Below are 18400 nucleotides of genomic sequence, written 5' to 3' on the forward strand. Positions count from 1 at the left end.
ATAGCCAGGAACTGTAGATACCCAAAGAACCCTTGAGGACCCCTTTTTTGTGCTCGAATGCATGGATTTTACTGTATCCACTCATAAAACTTAAATCTAGAACCCTAAAGTGTTTGTCCCCTGGTGGAATCCTTAAATGTTAAAGGGTTACTACTTTCTTAATAGGATTCTTCTTGGAATTTTCTCTTATAGGAAACCAGTCTGTTGTAGGGTTCTGTATGGAACCTTTAAGGGTTTTCCGGGGGGACAAGCTGAAAAACACTTTAAGACTAAGACCTTTAAATTCCCAAACAACCCTAGAGGAACCCTTTTTTGTGCACGAATGCATGGATCTTACGAATGTTTCATCGAGAACCCTAAACTATTCCTTGGTCTTTTACCTCTCTAGTGGAATTCTGAAATTTTATGCAAGAGAAGGTTTTAAAGGTTCCTTAAGGGTTCTCTGGCTAGTTAAGAAGTTCTTGACTTCCTATGGTGTTCTACTTGGCACCCTCTCTTATAAGAGAGCAGTTTAATGTAGGGTTCTGTATGGAACCTTTAAGGGTTTCCCAAAGAGATGAGCCGAAAAACACTTTACAGCTCTACGTTTAAGTGTTTAAAAAAATACTTTTTTAAAGAAAGAATTTAACAGACGGTTTTAAGGGTTCATTAAGGCGTTATTACTTTCCTACTAGGGTTCTTCTTGGAACCTTCACTGATAGGAAACCACTCTGTTGTAGGGTTCTGTATGGAACCTTTAAGGGTTTCTCAGCGTAACAAGCTGAAAAACACTTTAAGCCTCTAAATTCAACCTGTTTTTTTTTTTTTTTTGGACAGATTTATTAAGATCGACCAAGCCCTTAACATCATAACCTCCAGGTTCTCATAGAAGACACAAAAGCATGTCAGTTGTACATTTCTTAAGGGTTCTTTGACTTGTCCTTCTGGGAGAACTCTTACGATAAAGTGTTTCCGTATCACAGAGGGTTCCAAGTAGTACCTCATAAGGAAGATTATTAATTGTAAGTACTCAAAGAACCTTTGAGAAACTTGGTTTCTGGTTAGATCTAGAACCCTAAAACATTTTTGGTTTGTCTCTGGTGGAATATTTTAGTGTTACCCAAAGAAACATTACAAGAGAGTGTTTCCCTATATATTTCGGGAAGAAAAAATGTAAAAAACCCGTTACCTATCCAACATGTTCTTCATAATGGGCTTCTGCTTAGAAGTAGGGTTCTGTGTGGCACCTTTAAAGTGTTTCCCAGAGGGACAAGCCAAGATATACTTCAAGGCTGTAAATTTAATATGTTTTTTCAAAGAAATTATAAAAAAAAAAAAACTGCCAAGACTTTAACATCATTTTAGAGGTTTAGAGCCACAAAAAATATTACAAACCTATTGGGCCGACTATATTTTAATTATTTTTTATGATATTTAATATGTCTAATATTATATTGTGTATTATATAATCTCACACACACACAAACGGTAACCTGTACATCATGAACTGTCCCCAACTTTAAACAGATTCCTTTTGGTTCTTGTACACACCAAAACCCAGATGCTTAATTGATCACTTAGCTGAAGCCACAGGAACATGAACAGGAAGAGATATAATTTTCCCCCCAGAAGTGTTTTTCTCTCTTAGTGGTGATAATGGTGTAATAAATCAGGCCGAGCTGATGGGCTATGCAGCATTCATTTGCAGCAACAGGTTCCTGGAGAACTTTGTGTGTGTGTGTGTGGAAGATGAGTTAAGGAAGATGAAATCTGTACGTCATGTACATCTCCTAAATTCAGAGTAATTTCCATTCAGCACCAAGACATCAACCTCACATTAGATCACTGATACGAAGAAAGCAGTGTGGTGTTATTATTATTATTATTATTATTATTATTATTATTATCCTTTCCACAACACTGCATCTTTCTGTTAATGGAATAATAAATTAGGCTGGCCTACAAGATAACTAGGATTACTGATGGGCTACGCAGCAGTCAGTTTCCTGCAGGAGATAAAGAAAAACGTGTGTGTGCTTGTTTAGTGAGACACAATTTTGTACATTTGTACTTTTCTGGGTTGCACGTTGGTTCAGCAGGCAGCTCCTGACCTCGGGTTACTGTCTATTTGGAGTTTCCCCATTTTCTCCCTGGGTTTCCTCTGGGTTCTCCGGTTTTCTCCCACCTCCCAAAAACATGGCAGTAGGTGGACTGGCGGCTCTTAACTGTCCCGACAACAACACTACTTACTACAGACGTTAAACAGAGTGCTATACAAACGTGACTTAAATACTAGCGCTCATTGTGCATAAACATGGTTCAGGTGTTTGTGATCATGTGAATTGGTGCGTGACGTGAACATGTGGTGTGCAGTGGCTGATAAGTGCTGTAGTCCCGCGCCGCTAGCAGCGCTAACCTGCCACCACTGTGACCCTGACCAGGAGCGCTTACTGAAAGATAAACGAATGAACTTTTCTTGAATTTAGACTGAAACAAAAATCACCTGTTTATTCTTAGACAAATGAATTTCCAGAAGAAAAAGCTAAAACACTTTAGGGCTCTAGATCTAACCTCTTTTAGGAAGAGGTTCCAAGTGAGGGTTCCAAGTAGGACCCCTTTAGATACCTAAGAATCAGAGAAACCCTTTTTCCATGTATGAGTGCGTGGATTTTACTGTATACACTTTGACAAAGATTACTGTAAATCTAGAACCCTAAGGCATTCTTGGACTTGTCTTAAATGTTATATGAAGAAGTATGAGAAAGCATTTTAAGGGTTCCATAAGGGTTCTTTGGATAGTTACGGGGTTCTTACTTTCTTAGTTTACGTAGTTCTTCTTGGAACCCTCTCTGATAAGAACGCATGTTAGTTGAGGGTTCTGTATGGAACCTTAAAGGGTTTTCTAAGAGTGTACTTGTGTTAACCCTTTAGCGTCTAAGCTTATTAAGTTGTCCGTCTTAAAGTTTATTATATAGCAACTACTATGATTTTTTTAGCGAATACTTTAAATTATTTAGTAGCACTGTTTATTAAGGAATAAAACACACTATGTCATGCCACACCGAAGTTGATTGTTTTCCTATAACAGCACAGCCCAATGTGTTTTATTCTTCTCATATAACAACAAATTTTTAACGATTAAAATGTTTTTTATTAAAGAATGACACGTCATTCTTTTTATCCATTTGTAGTTACATTTAATGTTGTGTTACAAGCTCCTGTTATCACTTTCACTATAGCAGCTATAAACCTTCGTTCACTCATTAACCACTCTTTTTCTCTCTCTTCATGTTAATAAGACACAAACTTCAAGTTACAGCTTTACCTCTGACTCTTAAAAAATGCTGACACTGGAGACTCCTTACATACATGTCTCCTTCAGAAAACTTCATGATATCAAAGATTATTTACATTTTTAAAAAATCGAATTTAGCTATATTTTGTGGAACGCCCATCATACAAGTCTGCGTGTACGTTGTTACTATTGAAACGATAACGTATTAGAACGAGCACATGGCAGTATAAAATAATTAATGATTATTTATATTAAAAAAATATCCATAGCAAAAGGGCTGTGACTCTAAGTCTGGAGGAATCCTGGGACTTTACTGGGATAAGTGAGATTTGCTGCACAGGATGTCAGATTTATTGTTAGCTATAATGTTATCCTTTGTTTTTCGTTAAACTACGTGATCTTTCACTATTGTTTTTGGAATTTGTAGCTGTTTGAAGCGTTGTGCTGTGATCCCTAAAGCCACACTTCACACTTTAATCCACTCACACTCCCTCAGTTGCGCTGATTCTGTCGCATTGATGTCCATTTTACCTCAAATACATTTCTCTTGTGCAGCTGTTCAGTCAGGATGGGGGACCGATGGACAGTGAGTGTGTGTGCTCTCACTGTCCCCTACTGTTGCTAGGTGAAGAAGTTTCCTGAGTTGGTTGTGTAAATCAGACAACTGGTAGTGAAAGCTCTTTTTTTAGATGGCCTGACACACGACCAGCGCATCTGTGGTCTAAAAGCAAACAGCAAGGTCAATACTTTATGATTAAAGGAGCCGTTTGTTATTTTTTTTTAAAGCCCACTGCTGTCTGCCAGGTGAATTATAGTTGCAATATAGGTTAAGATATGTTGAAATGAAATTAATAGAGAAACAGAGGTATTCAGGCACAATATTAAAAATATACATGTAAAAGTTACATAAAAATAAATCAGTTTCTGCATATAAATGCTGAAAAAATAAATACTCTCATGCGAATTGCACATGGTGTCATTATAAATGATGGTGCTTTTGGTTGGGAAGATTTCACACAATTAGAAATCATGGTGAAGGTGAACGAGCTTCCTAGAGTTCTCACGGACAACATTATTAAACAACACTTGAATGGAAAATGCTACAGAGTCATAGCAAAAATTTTCAGCATTCCTGGCTGAGTTTCCCAAAAGCAGCGCAAGGGTAAGATCATCTTAACTGGGCGAGAGAGAGAGAGAGAGGTCAAGTGATGCTTGCTCTGCCATTTAAAGATCAACTTTGTTGTGCGATGATTTTGGGAAACTGGGCCCAATAGTACAACTGGTTCGATATCAGACTAAAGATAAGGAAGGTAAGAGAGAAGTTGGCAGTCACTGGAAAAGAGTTGCAGGATGACCTGAAAGCAGCAGGATCAACAGTTACACAGAGAACAATAAGCAACAACCTGTACTGCATTCATCACTGTAAATAATCCTCTGACTTGCACTTGTATAACTGCTGTTACAGAAAATTAATCAAGTATAAAACCTGGGTCATGGATGCAGTATTTCCTGGCTGTGAAGGATGAAAAGATCTGTATCAGAAAGTTCTTTACTACTTCTGACTGACTTTAAGTGTGTTGATTTTAAACTGCTCTCAACAAGTGGTTTAGGATCGATTTTGCACCCTGACCTACGTTTGAACTTACGTTGGCTGTGAATAGTGACTGGAAGTGTACGAATGGCCAGAAGTGACCCAAAGACAAAGAACCACTTCCTCGAATAAGGAACTGATGATCGCACTGCTGGACTATTGTGCTGACGCTGTCTTGGTAAAGATCTGGCCTCACTCTGAAACATCTCTGTGCTGTGAAATCTCACATCTGAGCTTCTTTATCTACTGTGGTGTGATATTATTACTCGTCTTATCTATCAGCGATCTCTGTTTCTATCAGATAAAGCCGTTCACCTCATTCCTGCACAGATGCCTCCTGCTGACCTTTTCAAACGTTTTAAGTGTTGCGTTTAATGTCTTGGCTCTGTGTGTGTGTGTGTGTGTGTGTGTGTGTGTGTGTGAGAGAGACAGTGAGGGCACGATGCCAAGATGTCTGGCCTTCTGGTTCTTGCCTCTGTGAATCAGCCTCTAATGCTGGCAGAGTTGTGATGAAATCAATTTAAAGAAAGAATTTACACAGCAGGTTGCAACATAAACCTTGGTGATATGACAATGATATCCATATTATGCTAAATTATGCCACAGTATGCTTTTCTGAGAATATTATGGGTATTGTTAGTGCTTTTATAACAATGAGCGGTTCTGCTGTTCCTGACTAACTGACTGACAAGAAGGTTCTTGGATGGTGTCTGTTTTTGCACCAAATGTTTTATTTCTCAGGAATTTAAACTTTTATTTCACAGGAATGGTAATGTAGTGCTAGTGTTTTGCCGTTACTTTGTTAGCATACAAAAATTGTGATGCATACTGTGTATTAGTACTAGCGACACACAGTGACACACATTTCTGCCTTATAACATCACCGAATTTGGACGTTAAAGGTGCATTCAGTAGAACTTGGTCTCAAGATGAACTACAAAAATGTGAAACAGCGATTTGTTTACTCTTTGAACACACCTCCCAACCAATCAGCAGCTCTGCTTTAAACTCACACCCACAGTGCGGGTGCACAATCTTAGGCTTTGTCTTTTTTTTTTTTTTTTTTGCTTTCCTCTCTTTATTCCACTTTCTCTCCCCCTCCCTTTCTTTATTTCCTTTGTCTTTCTTCCTTCATTCCTTTCTTTATTTAATTCCTCCTTCTCTTTCAGCTTTTTGCAGATATGCTGCCACTCTGCTGGGGCTAAGCTAAATAACATGCTACATATTGTTGAATAGTCCAAATGCCAAATGTCATCAAGTATTGTGATATAATGCATTTCTTCCACCCCTGGTATGACAAAATGCTGTATTTGCATATCCTAGTTATTGCTAGAAGTGAGTCAGAGCACAGGGTCAGGCATGGTACAGCATCCCTCTAGGAGTAATGGGTTTCTCTCAGTCCTGGGTTGTGAACTTACACCTCTCTGGCATATTGGCCCTGGAGGATGGAGCCGAGTGAGGCACAGATGCCATGCATAATGCCATCTGAGGAACGAGTGCCGTGTAATCATCCCTGAGGGGAGAATCTCATAAAATGCTCTGAGAAAATCGAGCAGCTCTGTTTACGAAGGTTCCACCTCCCATCTAGACAAAACTCACAAAAACAAACCCACGTTCTGTCTCAGTGCCTTTTTCTCTCTGCATTTGCTCCTCTCTCGCTCTGTCTGATGTTTGATCCGTACTTGTGTACCTTGTAAAAAAAAAAAAAAAAAAAAAAAAAAATAAAGGAGAGAGAGAAAGAGAGAGGGACAGGAAGAAGCTGGATGGTTACCGTCTTGCTAATCGTGATGGACAGGTCCATTCGGGGACCAGAGTCCGGAGAAACTCATCCCACACGTTGCCCGCTTCTCAGCCATGTTAATCTCTAGTGAATGCTCGTTTCCTTCATCCCACGCACACACACTCCACTGCTACATGCCCACACACACACACACACACACACACACACACAGACACACACACGCACCTACGCATTTGCACATGCAGGGATGCGAGCTCACATTCAGCATTCCTCTTCTGTTCCTTCACCATCTCTGGAGCCTGACCCTCATCCCAGAGCTGAAGTGGCTCACAAGCTGCAGCTCGACTCATTTTAATCCCTGATCTCCAAAAACCCTTCATCAGTGTCAGAAATGTCTCCGCTCCACATCTCACACACACGTTGGTTTTTCTATCTTTGCGAGGACCTTCCATTGACATAATGACAGCTGTAGCTGTTTAATGCTGTGTGTAGATCTAACCCTAACCTTAATCAGCAAACGAAAAGAAACATTTTGGTTCTTATAATTATAGTAAAAGCTATAAAATGACTCTTTGTTTGGACTGGGTGATTGTGAGGACATTTGACACTGTCCTATCATTGTGAGGACCTGGCGATTGTGAGGATATTTGACAGTATCCTATCATTGTGAAAACATTTGACGTTATCCTGTCATTATGAGGACATTTGACGTTATCCTGTCATTATGAGGACATTTGACACTATTCTGTCATTATGAGGACATTTGACACTATCCTGTCATTATGAGGACATTTGACACTATCCTGTCATTATGAGGACATTTTACACTATTCTGTCATTATGAGGACATTTGACACTATTCTGTCATTATGAGGACATTTGACACTATTCTGTCATTATGAGGACATTTGACACTATCCTGTCATTATGAGGACATTTGACACTATTCTGTCATTATGAGGACATTTGACACTATTCTGTCATTATGAAGATATTTGACACTATCCTGTCATTGTGAAGATATTTGACACTGTGCTATCATTATGAGGACATTTGACACTATCCTGTCATTGTGAAGATATTTGACACTGTGCTATCATTGTGAGAACATTTGACACTATCCTATCATGGGGAGGAAATTTGACATTATCTAACCAATGAGAGGACATTTGAGACCGTCCTGTCATTGTGAAGACATCTGACATAATCCTATTATTTTGAGGACATTTGAAACATTCTTATCATTGTAAGGACACTGGACATTATCCTATCGTTGTGAAGACATTTGACATTATCCTATTATTGTGAGAACATTTGACATTATCCTATTATTGTGAGAACATTTGACATTATCCTGTTATTGTGAGAACATTTGACATTGTCCTACCATGGGGAGGAAAGCTGACATTATCTAATCAATGTTAGGACATTTGATATTATCCTACCATTGTGAGGACATTTAACACTATCCTGTCATTGTGAAGACACCTGACATTATCCTATCATTTTGCGGACATTTGAAACGTTCTTATCATTGTGAGGACATCTGACATTATCCTATCATCATGAGGACCTGTTGATTGTGAAGACCTTTGACACTTTTTGATCATTGTGAGGATATTTGGTCCTTTTTGGCTCCTCACAAAGGGCTAAATACATGTACATATACACATACGTACATTATATATTATGATGTTTCCCAATCGTAAGCTTGACAGTAAAGGACAATCACTTCTTTTTGTCTGAAATGATTTGGAATAATTGACTTAGTAATTTAACAGAATTTTGCGAACACATTTTCCTACAAATCATACGTATATCTCACAAGCTACATTTCTAGCATTCATACTCACAGCTCCTTAGCTTTTCAACAGTTTATTTTGGTACATCAGACACTTTAAGCCATGATGAACAAAACATTGTTTACATTCTGACATTAGTAGAAAGTGGGAAGTGGAAAGACCTCTGATTTGTAAAGAGGGTGTTTTATACGTTCTGTAGCTAGCTTGTTTGGACATCGCACAAGCCAGGCACTACCAATAAAACCATGGCAACTAAAGATAGGAACGCAGACCTGCACATCAGTGTGAGTGCAATACAAGACTCAAAGCTACTGTTTGGACGGCGGCCTGCGAAGCAGCTTTCATCTCAAACGCGTCCTCTCTCTGTTGAGCAGTTTGCCAGCTGGTCCATTAGCTGGCCTGGGTTTGTGCAGCAGATGCTGGAGCACACCTGAGTCCTCGCAAACCACCAACCACACGCAGGGATGGACAACGCTAAAGTCATTAATGGCGACTGATGTTTCGGGCTAACTAGATTTGCTGAACACTTTGTGAAAAATTGAAAGTTGCAGAGGGATTGTGAGAGATTCTCTTTCTTCAATTTTTGGTGTTATGTAGATAGAAACTTTGCTAGTTTTCAATAGCAGCTCGTACAGGAATCATTGTTATCATGTTTCTATTTCTATTACGTTACACGTTATCTTGTGTTTTTTAATTCAGTGAATGTCTTCCTGGTTCATTCACAAGCGATTCTTTGATTTTTGCTCTCAATTGCGTGTTACATGATCACATCTGTATGAGGTCATGACAACGTCACTGCTTACATCACTTTGTCTTGAAGGACGTTACAAGGATGACCTCTTTTTGCGTGACTTGTTAAAGTAACCGTACTTTTGACTCTAGACAGTCGAATTTTACCAAGTCTGTACACATACAAATCCGATTAGTTTAAAAAAACTTGGAACTTCAGCCCATTTTCACATCTCTGTATAATCCATGAATCAGACCCTTGTAACATCAGATAACTAAAAAGCTCCCTTCAGTGTCGTCTCCTGGTTTTACGCTAATCTTTTCCAGGCTGTGAAAAGAGCCATGGTGCTAAATCTCGTTCTGAATTAAAAAAGAAAGTCTATAAGTGACAGGGGACTCAGCTTTAGGACTAACTAGGATTTTTCACCTCCATTCACTATCGCTGGAGAATCACAAGCTCGTCAGGCGCTTGAGAATATTGATCGACGTCTCCCGGTCTCGGTGGAACACCAGGCTCCTGTCTGACTGCAAGCTCTCACCTCTCACACACACTCTCTCTCTCTCTCTCTCTCTCTCTCTCTCTCTCTTTCTCTCTCATACACACACACACACACAAAGTCCATCACTCTGAGCCACCTGTTGCAGAAACATCCATCCCAAGGTCTGTGTGTTTAAATTGCTGGTGGGATTGCAGCCTCATGGATGACACGTCGCTCTCAGCGGGGTGTTTGAGCACAGCTCAGGATTATCATACGAATGAGAGCCTTTGGTCTTATAGACCGAAATGTTTTATTGACTGTCGCTAACTGCGTCTCTGGCTACTCAATCATCCTCCTGGTTTCCATTTTGTACTCCCTCTCTCTGTCTCCTCTCCATTTTGTCACAGTTGGCAGAATCTTGGCCTGCCAATAGAAAGCCTCCGTGATCGTCTCTTGAATTGCACCGTGCTGTCACTGGAGTAGACGCACGCAGAGGATGTCCCCGTCTCTGTTGGCTTTCTTATTATTGCAAAAAAAGCAGAAGCACTGCACTCATTCATCTTAGAGATATAACTCCAGCGTCAGCTGCATTTGAAAAGCAGCAGATGTTATACGCCATTATTTATTATTAATATTATTCTTTTTGCAATTAATGCTCCGAAATGCAAAATGATCACAGCTGAATATTAAACATCCCCTGAATGCGAATGCACTCCAGTCACATTTCTGGGGGATGTAAATATTTTTAAGCAAACCTCCTATAAACACAGCTTTCATCCAGTTTAATTAGGGTATGCTTATAATTAGCTCCATTTCTGATAAACCTTCAACCCCGTGGCGTGTTCGTGAGATAGCAGTCACTCCGCTCTGGTAGAGGCCCAGAAAATTAAAAAGGGCTCTCTGACCGCTGCTTTTAATTAATAAGAGCAGCCGGTAACGAGCTTATTACAGTAACATTGCCCGAGTGAGTGAGGCTACGTGGGCCGAGGGTGAGGATTAGGATGCTAACGGCGAGGCTAAATGGCGAGTGAGTGGGCTGTATGAGAGATGGAAAGAAAGCAAGTGCTCAGAAAGGAGTTTTTATTGTCGATTGCACAATGCCTGTGTCGAGGTGTTGAAGGAACACTGAATGAGTGTACAGCTGAGACAGCCGCTCCTGTTGTTAAACGCTTGATGAATGCCAGTGTTCAAGGGAGTTGTTGGTTTTTTTTTTCCACCCATCATGCACCTCTGTATCCGGGTGGTCTGCAGTTTCACTGTGGGAAATTAGTAAGGAATAAAATGACATATTTCACAAGAAATCAACGATAGTGTGGTGTGATGAAGTGGAGTTAATGTTACCCAGCCATTATCATGTATCCTTTTATCACTTACATTATAGTAGATATAATTCCGTCAACAGCCTCACTAAGTTATTCGGACAAAAGCAGCTTGTCATGTTATGAAGAAACCGCAAAGCGTAAACTCCTCAGTCCAGAAGATGTCAGAAAACTTCAAGTTACAGCTTTACCTCTGTTACAAAGCGCTGACACTGGAGACTCCTTCCATAAACATCTCTTATACAAAACTTCACCATATCATCAATGATTACACTTTTTTTTTACTCTGTTTATTTGGAGTGTGCGCTGTACAAGTCCCTGTGTAAATTTTAACTTTAGCAATGACAACCTGTGATTTAATCAACGCCTTCTGACCAATCAGAATCGAGAATTCAGTGGCACTGTGGTGTAAGGGAGAGATTAAAATATATTCAGGATAACAACATGGCCTCAAATGTGACTCAAATCTCTGTGATATCTCTTAAGTATCCAAAGAATGCTTAAGAAACCCTTTAATATTACAGAGTGTATAGCTGCACATACTTTAACACACTCTCTTAGTTAAGGTACATAATTTATACCTTTGAACAGAAGGAGGATGTCCAGTAATCGCAGTTTGACACGGAAGTGAACAAAATAAAATAAATAGTCCATAAAAGTCCATAAAATAATATTGCAGGTTGTTTAATGAGAGCTGATGTGAAATGAAGCATGCAGATGAAATGGATTTAAATGAAGCACAACTTAATTACGTGACCAAGCTGTGCACATTACATCTCAGGTAACAGTTGCCTATTATGCTCATTTTGTACTTCCTTTCAGCTGCAAAGCTTAACAGTGTAGTTTTCTCCCATGGGGATAAAAATCATAAATGTTGGCACCCCTGGGGTTCTACTCAACATACTTCCTTGTTCAGAAGGAGCAGCGGTTTCTGCCCAATTCTAGAGTTGAAGGGGTTCTCTCAAATCACTGGTTCCCTAGATGACAAGTTCCCAACCATGGTCTTGGAGAACCTGCACATTTCATGTCAACTTATGAAGGCCTGTTAATGAGCTGATTAGTTGAATCAGGTGTGTTAGAGCAGGGAAACATTAAAATGTGCAGGACCAGGGGTTCTCTAGGATCAGGGTCAGGAACCTGTGCCCTATCCCTTTCCGAGCGCTAAGGTTATCAGGTGTAATTCTGTTTTATATTCACGTCACTTTTTTCCATTAAACTGAACTGATCTTATTTTTGTCAGGAAAACTGTATTTGTCTTTGATTTGACCACAGCTTTTTCTCTTATGCACAGAAACCTGTGTTTTACCTGGTTGTTATCAGTTGCTGTTGGTGTCTGGGTCATGCAAAGAAAGCCTGAAGCGAGTGTGTAAGTGTGTGTAGCAGTGTTACACATCTCTCAGCTCCAGCAGCCGGATTTCCCCTGTTCCCAAATTGTGTTAGGGCACTACCCAGGCAGAATTTCATTTAGCTCAGAGATCTGGTCTCAGAGCAACCCACTGCGCTGCATGTCGGCGAAACACAAAAGCTTGTCATTCTTGATCAATTTTCCTTTTCGCAAATGGCCTTTTAGTGGTGATTGGCAACAGGCCATATAACCAACTGACATTTTGTTTCCATTGATTGAAATGTGGAGGCCACACAAATCATGCTCAATTCACAGCATGAGAGAGAGAGAGAGAGAGAGAGAGAGAGAGAGAGAGACTGTATTCTGATTGGTCAGAAGGTGTTGATTAGTTTTCTGACAGCTCTGACAGTAGTGCAGCTGCGTATCACAGGTTTATATTAATGCGCTCGTTCTGATACGTTATCGTTTCTATAGTAACAGCTCATTCACAGCGGATGCTCTACCTAAAAGGATTAAAAAGCGTGTAATCGTTGATGTGGTGAAGTTTTCTGTAAGGTGATGTTTAGTTAACATTTATAGAATGAGTCTCCAGTGTCAGCGCTTTGAAACTAACTTCTGTAGATGTTCCACAACGTTTGATCATATTGTAAAATTGTAATCGTTGGAAAAGTTGATGTGAGGAATAAAACATCTTAGGACATGCTGTTATAGGAAAATAATCAATTTCAGGTTGGTAACAGTAACTCCGCTTCATCACACCAACTCATCGTTGATTATTTTTCCATAACTACACACCACCAAATGTTTTATTTCTTACATATTACACTGGCTTTATACTTAAACAATAGTTTTGAATAAATGTGAACATTTTTGTCAAATTGCAAAATTCTATGTTGCAAAGTGTAGCAGAATATACCTGTGTTAAAAAAACAAATAAAATACGAAAAGGGAATAGTGGTACAGAAATTTGACCATGTTGGCATTTTCTCTGTTTAACAGAGGTAGGTTGTAAAGCCCTCCTACGCAGCCAATTTCATCTAATTAGCCATTGTGCTGCTTAATATACAGTATTAGGCTAATGTTATTAGCACAAAAGGTCATGCAGCCGAAATACAATCCGGGTCGATAACAGCAATTAAGACAGTTCGAGAGATCATGCTGATTGGATTATAGGGTTTGTATGAAAGCACGATGTGACTAGGACATACACACCAAATATAGCTGTTATATGACATATGCTAGCAGTGTAACATGAAACTTTTCATGAGTGCACTCTTATAAGAAATGTTCTAATCTTCTTTTAAGAAAAAAGTAGCCACAGTTATTTTATGCCTTTTGTTCTGAGAAATTTGTAGGTCATTGTGTTGTTTAACCCTTCACACTCTGTGATGGTGCCCACGCTATGAAAGATCACATCTTACATATTGGTTAATAATTTAGGAATTATTTGGCGTAGAGACCAATCCATTCCTAGCTTCACTTTTTAGCTTAACGATTTTATTATTATTATTATTATTATTATCAATCAGCACTCTGCAAATATTTGGTATTTTTATTTATACCACACCCACTGCTGAATTCTTGAATCATTCTCTGACAGTAGTGCAGCTGCACATCACAAATCGTGTTAATGCACTCGTTCTAATACACCGTATCGTTTCTATAGTAACAGCTCATTCACAGGGACTTGTATGCTGGACAATCTACATAATCTAAGACTAACAATAAGCAGATAAAAAAAAACGTATTGTTATTTAACAAAGAAAAAACGTATAATTGTTAATATGGTGATGTTTTCTGCAAGGAGATGTTTGTACCACATTTATGGAAGGAGTCTCCAGTGTCAGTGCTTTGTAACAGTCAGAGATCAAGCTGTAACTTTATAGTTTTAGTTTTGCAGTTTCTTGGTAACATGAGAAACTGTGTCTTATTAATTTCAAGAGAGAGCAAAATGAGAGGCTGGTAACAGGAACTAACTTGTCTTACGGATATTCCACTATGTTAAATGTAACTATATACAGATAAAAAGTACGAAGTATCATTCTTTAATAAATACAAATTGTAATCGTCAGCATATTGCTGTTGTATAAGTGGAATAAAAAAAATTTAGGACATAGTGTTTTTTAGTGATTTTTATAAACTATTAAATTTACGTATCAGTGAACACATACACTGTATTAAAGGGAAATGGATTTTAATTCTGTAGTGAGATAACTATTGGGTAATACACCGTGACTAATTGTAAAACTGTAAAACCATGACACTGAAACAGAGGACGAAGCAGAAGTTTCAATAAAGCATCATAAGAGGATGAAGCTTTTGAATCGGAAACACAAAAGCACGCCGTTGACCCCAGACACTTGTTATTCCCTGCCACCCAATTAACCTGCTGCTTAAACCCTTTTTTGTAAGGCTGATGAGCGCCATGAAGAAATCAGCCTACAAGGAGTGAGCGATGATCTGGAACGTCGACAGCCAACAGCGGTTGGGTCTCGCACGCAGCTAGATTTAATCTCTCCTCCGTCATAGCGATGGGGTTTGAGTAAAAGGCCACCGGGTGCATTTACTTACCGCGCCTCTGGTTAAATGATGCCTTTCATTTTGCTGAGCTGGAATGAGTGAGGAGGCGGAAGAAGACCGGGACTAACACCATCATCAGTCATGCTCTACAACTCCGGAGAGAGAAAGGCAGAACATGACCTGATAGTTTTTGCGGCGATGCCTGGATACACAAGGACACTTGAGTACGGTTATTCATCACACTCCTCTTTTTTTTTTCCCACTGTTCGCTTTTAGAAAAAAGAGTGCTAAACTGTAACTTTCCTTTTCACTGTGGTGGTACCATTAAAGGAAAACTTTTTGTACCTTTAATATTTATGATTTAAGGTTCATAAGTGGACCATAATTAATTTTTAGAGCTTTAAATTTTGATGATGTGCTGCTTTCTAAGGAAAAGATGTATAACAAATAGGGCTGTAACAGAATATTAACACATTATTCATATTGAACTGATAAAAGTGTTCTAATCAGATACATATACAGATACGAATAGGAGACACACTATTTACTGTGTGTGTGTGTGTGTGTGTGTGTGTGTGTGTGTTTTTTGGTTTAGAAAGTTTGCCAGAAAGGTTCACAGGGTGTCTGGTTGAGAATAGAGGTGTGCAATGTATTTACAGCAATCATTCGTTCATCCTTAGTAACTGTCTGGTCAGGATCACAGTGGTTTAAATTTTTTATTTTATTTTTTCAATGTTGTCCGCAAAGAAAAGAAAGAAAGAAAGAACAAAGGAATGAATGAACGAATGAATAAACAAAAAATAAACGAAAAATATAAACGAAAGAATGAATGAAAGAACATGCAAAAGAAAGAATGAGTGAATGAATGAATGAATGAAAAATATGAACGAATTAAAGAATGAGCAAAAGAAAAAATGAACAAAAGAATGAATGAAAGAAATGAAGAGCAAAGGAATGAATGTAAAATATGAATGAAGGAATGACTGCAAGAAAGAATGACAGAAAGAAACAAGGAACAAAGAACACGTGAGTGAAAAAACAAACACAATAAAGAAACGGAAAGAGCAAATAAAAGAAAGACCGATGGAACTAATGAATGAAAGAAAGAGCAAAACAGAAAGAATGAAAGTAAGCACAAAAGAACTAACAAACTGGAAAAAAATGAACGGAAGAAAGAACAAAAGAGTGAAGCCAACAAGTAAACGTACAAACCCATCTTTCCAGTTTAAGCCACGCCCACTTCAGGTTTAAATGTAATCATATATGAATATATGGAGCACAAAACAGATACAGATTCAGATACAGACACAGTCATTACATTGCACCTCTAATACTAAATGTACAATAAGGTGAACTCTTAATGGTACCACCCCAGTGAGAAGGAAAGGTACCGTATAGTTCCCTTATTCCTGAGAGTGTTGTGTTGTTTTGAGCATCTGGCTGAAGAATCCGTCCATCCCTTTCTCATCCCGCAGCTGAGAGATGGAGGGAGGAACAGTAAAGTGGCTCCATCAAAGAAAGGAGCGATTGTGTGGTTCCAGGCCACGGAAGGAGTGTGTTAAAGGAGTGTGTTAAAGGAGTGTATTCTTCAGCTGAAAGAATGGTAGGCCCCTTGTGCTGGCCGAGCCTCCCTCATCACCCGCGCTGTGTTTCTGGGTCAGGGTCACACCGCCCCCGCCTCGGTTAAGCCTTTTGTAAGCTCTTCTTCAGCGCTAGAAGTTGTTCATTTTTTTCATCAGCTGTGTGCATGTTTACTCTCTGGATTTTTACAGAAATAAGCTGGGGTGTGTGTGTGTGTGTGTGTGTGTGTGTGTTAGGGATGAGGAAAATAATTGATTCTCTCTTGAACGGTTCGGTGCTGATGCATGTCATAATCAGGGTTTAATATGGCATAATATGCGTAAATGTTCCTTTTGAAGAAAGAATATCAACAGTGCCAAATATTCCAGATGAAATATCAAATTCCTTGAAGAAATACATTACAGTTTTTCCTTTCCATCCATTTTCTGTACCGTTTATCCTACACAGGGTCATGGGGGAGCCTGGAGCCTATCCCAGGGGACAAGTCAGGGGACACCCTGGATGCTAATCCATTGCAGGGCACGATCACACACCACAGACAATTTAGCGATGCCAATCAGCCTACAATACATGTTTTTGGACTGGGGAGGAAACCGGAGTATCGAGGAAACCCTGAAAGCACAGGGAGAATATGCAAACTCCACGCACACAGGACGGAGGCAGGAATTGAACCCCCAATTAACCCCCAATTAACCCCCAATTAACCCAGTTAACCACTAAGCCACTGTGCCCCTCTAGCAATTTTCTAATTATTTAAAAGATTTAGCAATCAAATACATACAGACAGAGCAAACATTAGCAGTATCACAGAAACAGTATCACACTTTTTATTATTTATCAACAGTAATATTTTCTCGTTGCTGATATTTATGTTTCCCGGATGGTTTTCTGTCCAGTATATATGCTCACTACATAGCGTATAACATAATGGATTACTCATATTTAGGACAAATTCTTTGTTTTTTTTGTTTTTTGTTAGTTTGTTTTTTTGACAGTGGTGCAGTGGGATTTAGCCCTCGCTTCATCTCTATGAAGAGTGCGATGCAGCGGCGCTTTAGTCCATTAGTCAACACCACCACGCTCGTCATCTTATAGATCGCTAACGTAGCCGAGTTTTGTATAGCTGCATTGCATTCTGGGACTTCTTTGTTGGCTTTCTCATTAACATAATGTTAATAAAATGGCTGGAAAATAGTGAGAAACGAAGTTCTTGCTCTTCTATTTTTAGGAGCTAACAGCAAAACCTGACTGTTATCCCCTATGACTGAGGCTGGTGAAATTTTTTCTCCTATTAAATGTCATTGTAACTGAGCTAGCAATAACAGTGACCCCCTGTGTCATCAGCGAGCAACACAACCGCTAACTTCTTACAGGAGTAATGAAAATACACACCAACCAACAAATTAGCACCAGAATAGACAAACACATCATAAAAATGTGTTCACTATAAACATATTTAATGTGTTTCAGGGTGGAGGGTTCCTTTAAAAGCTACAAGATGTAAGATTTGGGGAGATGTTGTAAGATTTCACTCTCTCTGGTTAAAAAAAAAAATGCTATTGCAAGCATCTTGCCAAAGAACATTTTGTAAAGCGGGTTGTGCTTCGCTCTTCCTCCCCCACACAGATAAATCTCATGACTGAGAGTGTCAAGTAATGCACATTCAGAGAGAATACAAGACTGCACCCCAATCCACACGATGCACACTAAATAGTATGCCTAAATTATAGTGACACTAATGGCATTGTTTGGGATGCAGCCAGAGTGTTCCTGACTCACGATTGCTCAGTATTACAGGAATGTTCTGAGAATAAAATAATTTTATTGTGCACATCACTGTGACTGTCACAGTCACTGAGTACCAGATGAAAGCGCCAAACCTCTTAGTGACAGCTTATCTTTTAGCTCCACTCAGCTGGTTAACTCTCTGTGTGACTGTCTGATCCAGTGCATCGCCGATACCGCAGTGTAACTCTGCTCATTCTTCATTATCATAAACAGATTGAATTAGACCTAACA

The 18400-nt window shown here is 39.2% G+C and overlaps 1 protein-coding gene across 1 annotated transcript in view; it reads left to right on the forward strand.

Moving 5' to 3' along the window:
• Positions 1-18400, forward strand: part of LOC113546282 (potassium channel subfamily T member 2) — a 104819-nt gene that overhangs the window by 724 nt on the left and 85695 nt on the right. The gene's annotated exons all lie outside the window — the stretch shown is intronic.

The sequence above is a fragment of the Pangasianodon hypophthalmus genome, chromosome 23 (genome assembly GCF_027358585.1).
Source record: "Pangasianodon hypophthalmus isolate fPanHyp1 chromosome 23, fPanHyp1.pri, whole genome shotgun sequence".
NCBI lineage: Eukaryota > Metazoa > Chordata > Actinopteri > Siluriformes > Pangasiidae > Pangasianodon > Pangasianodon hypophthalmus.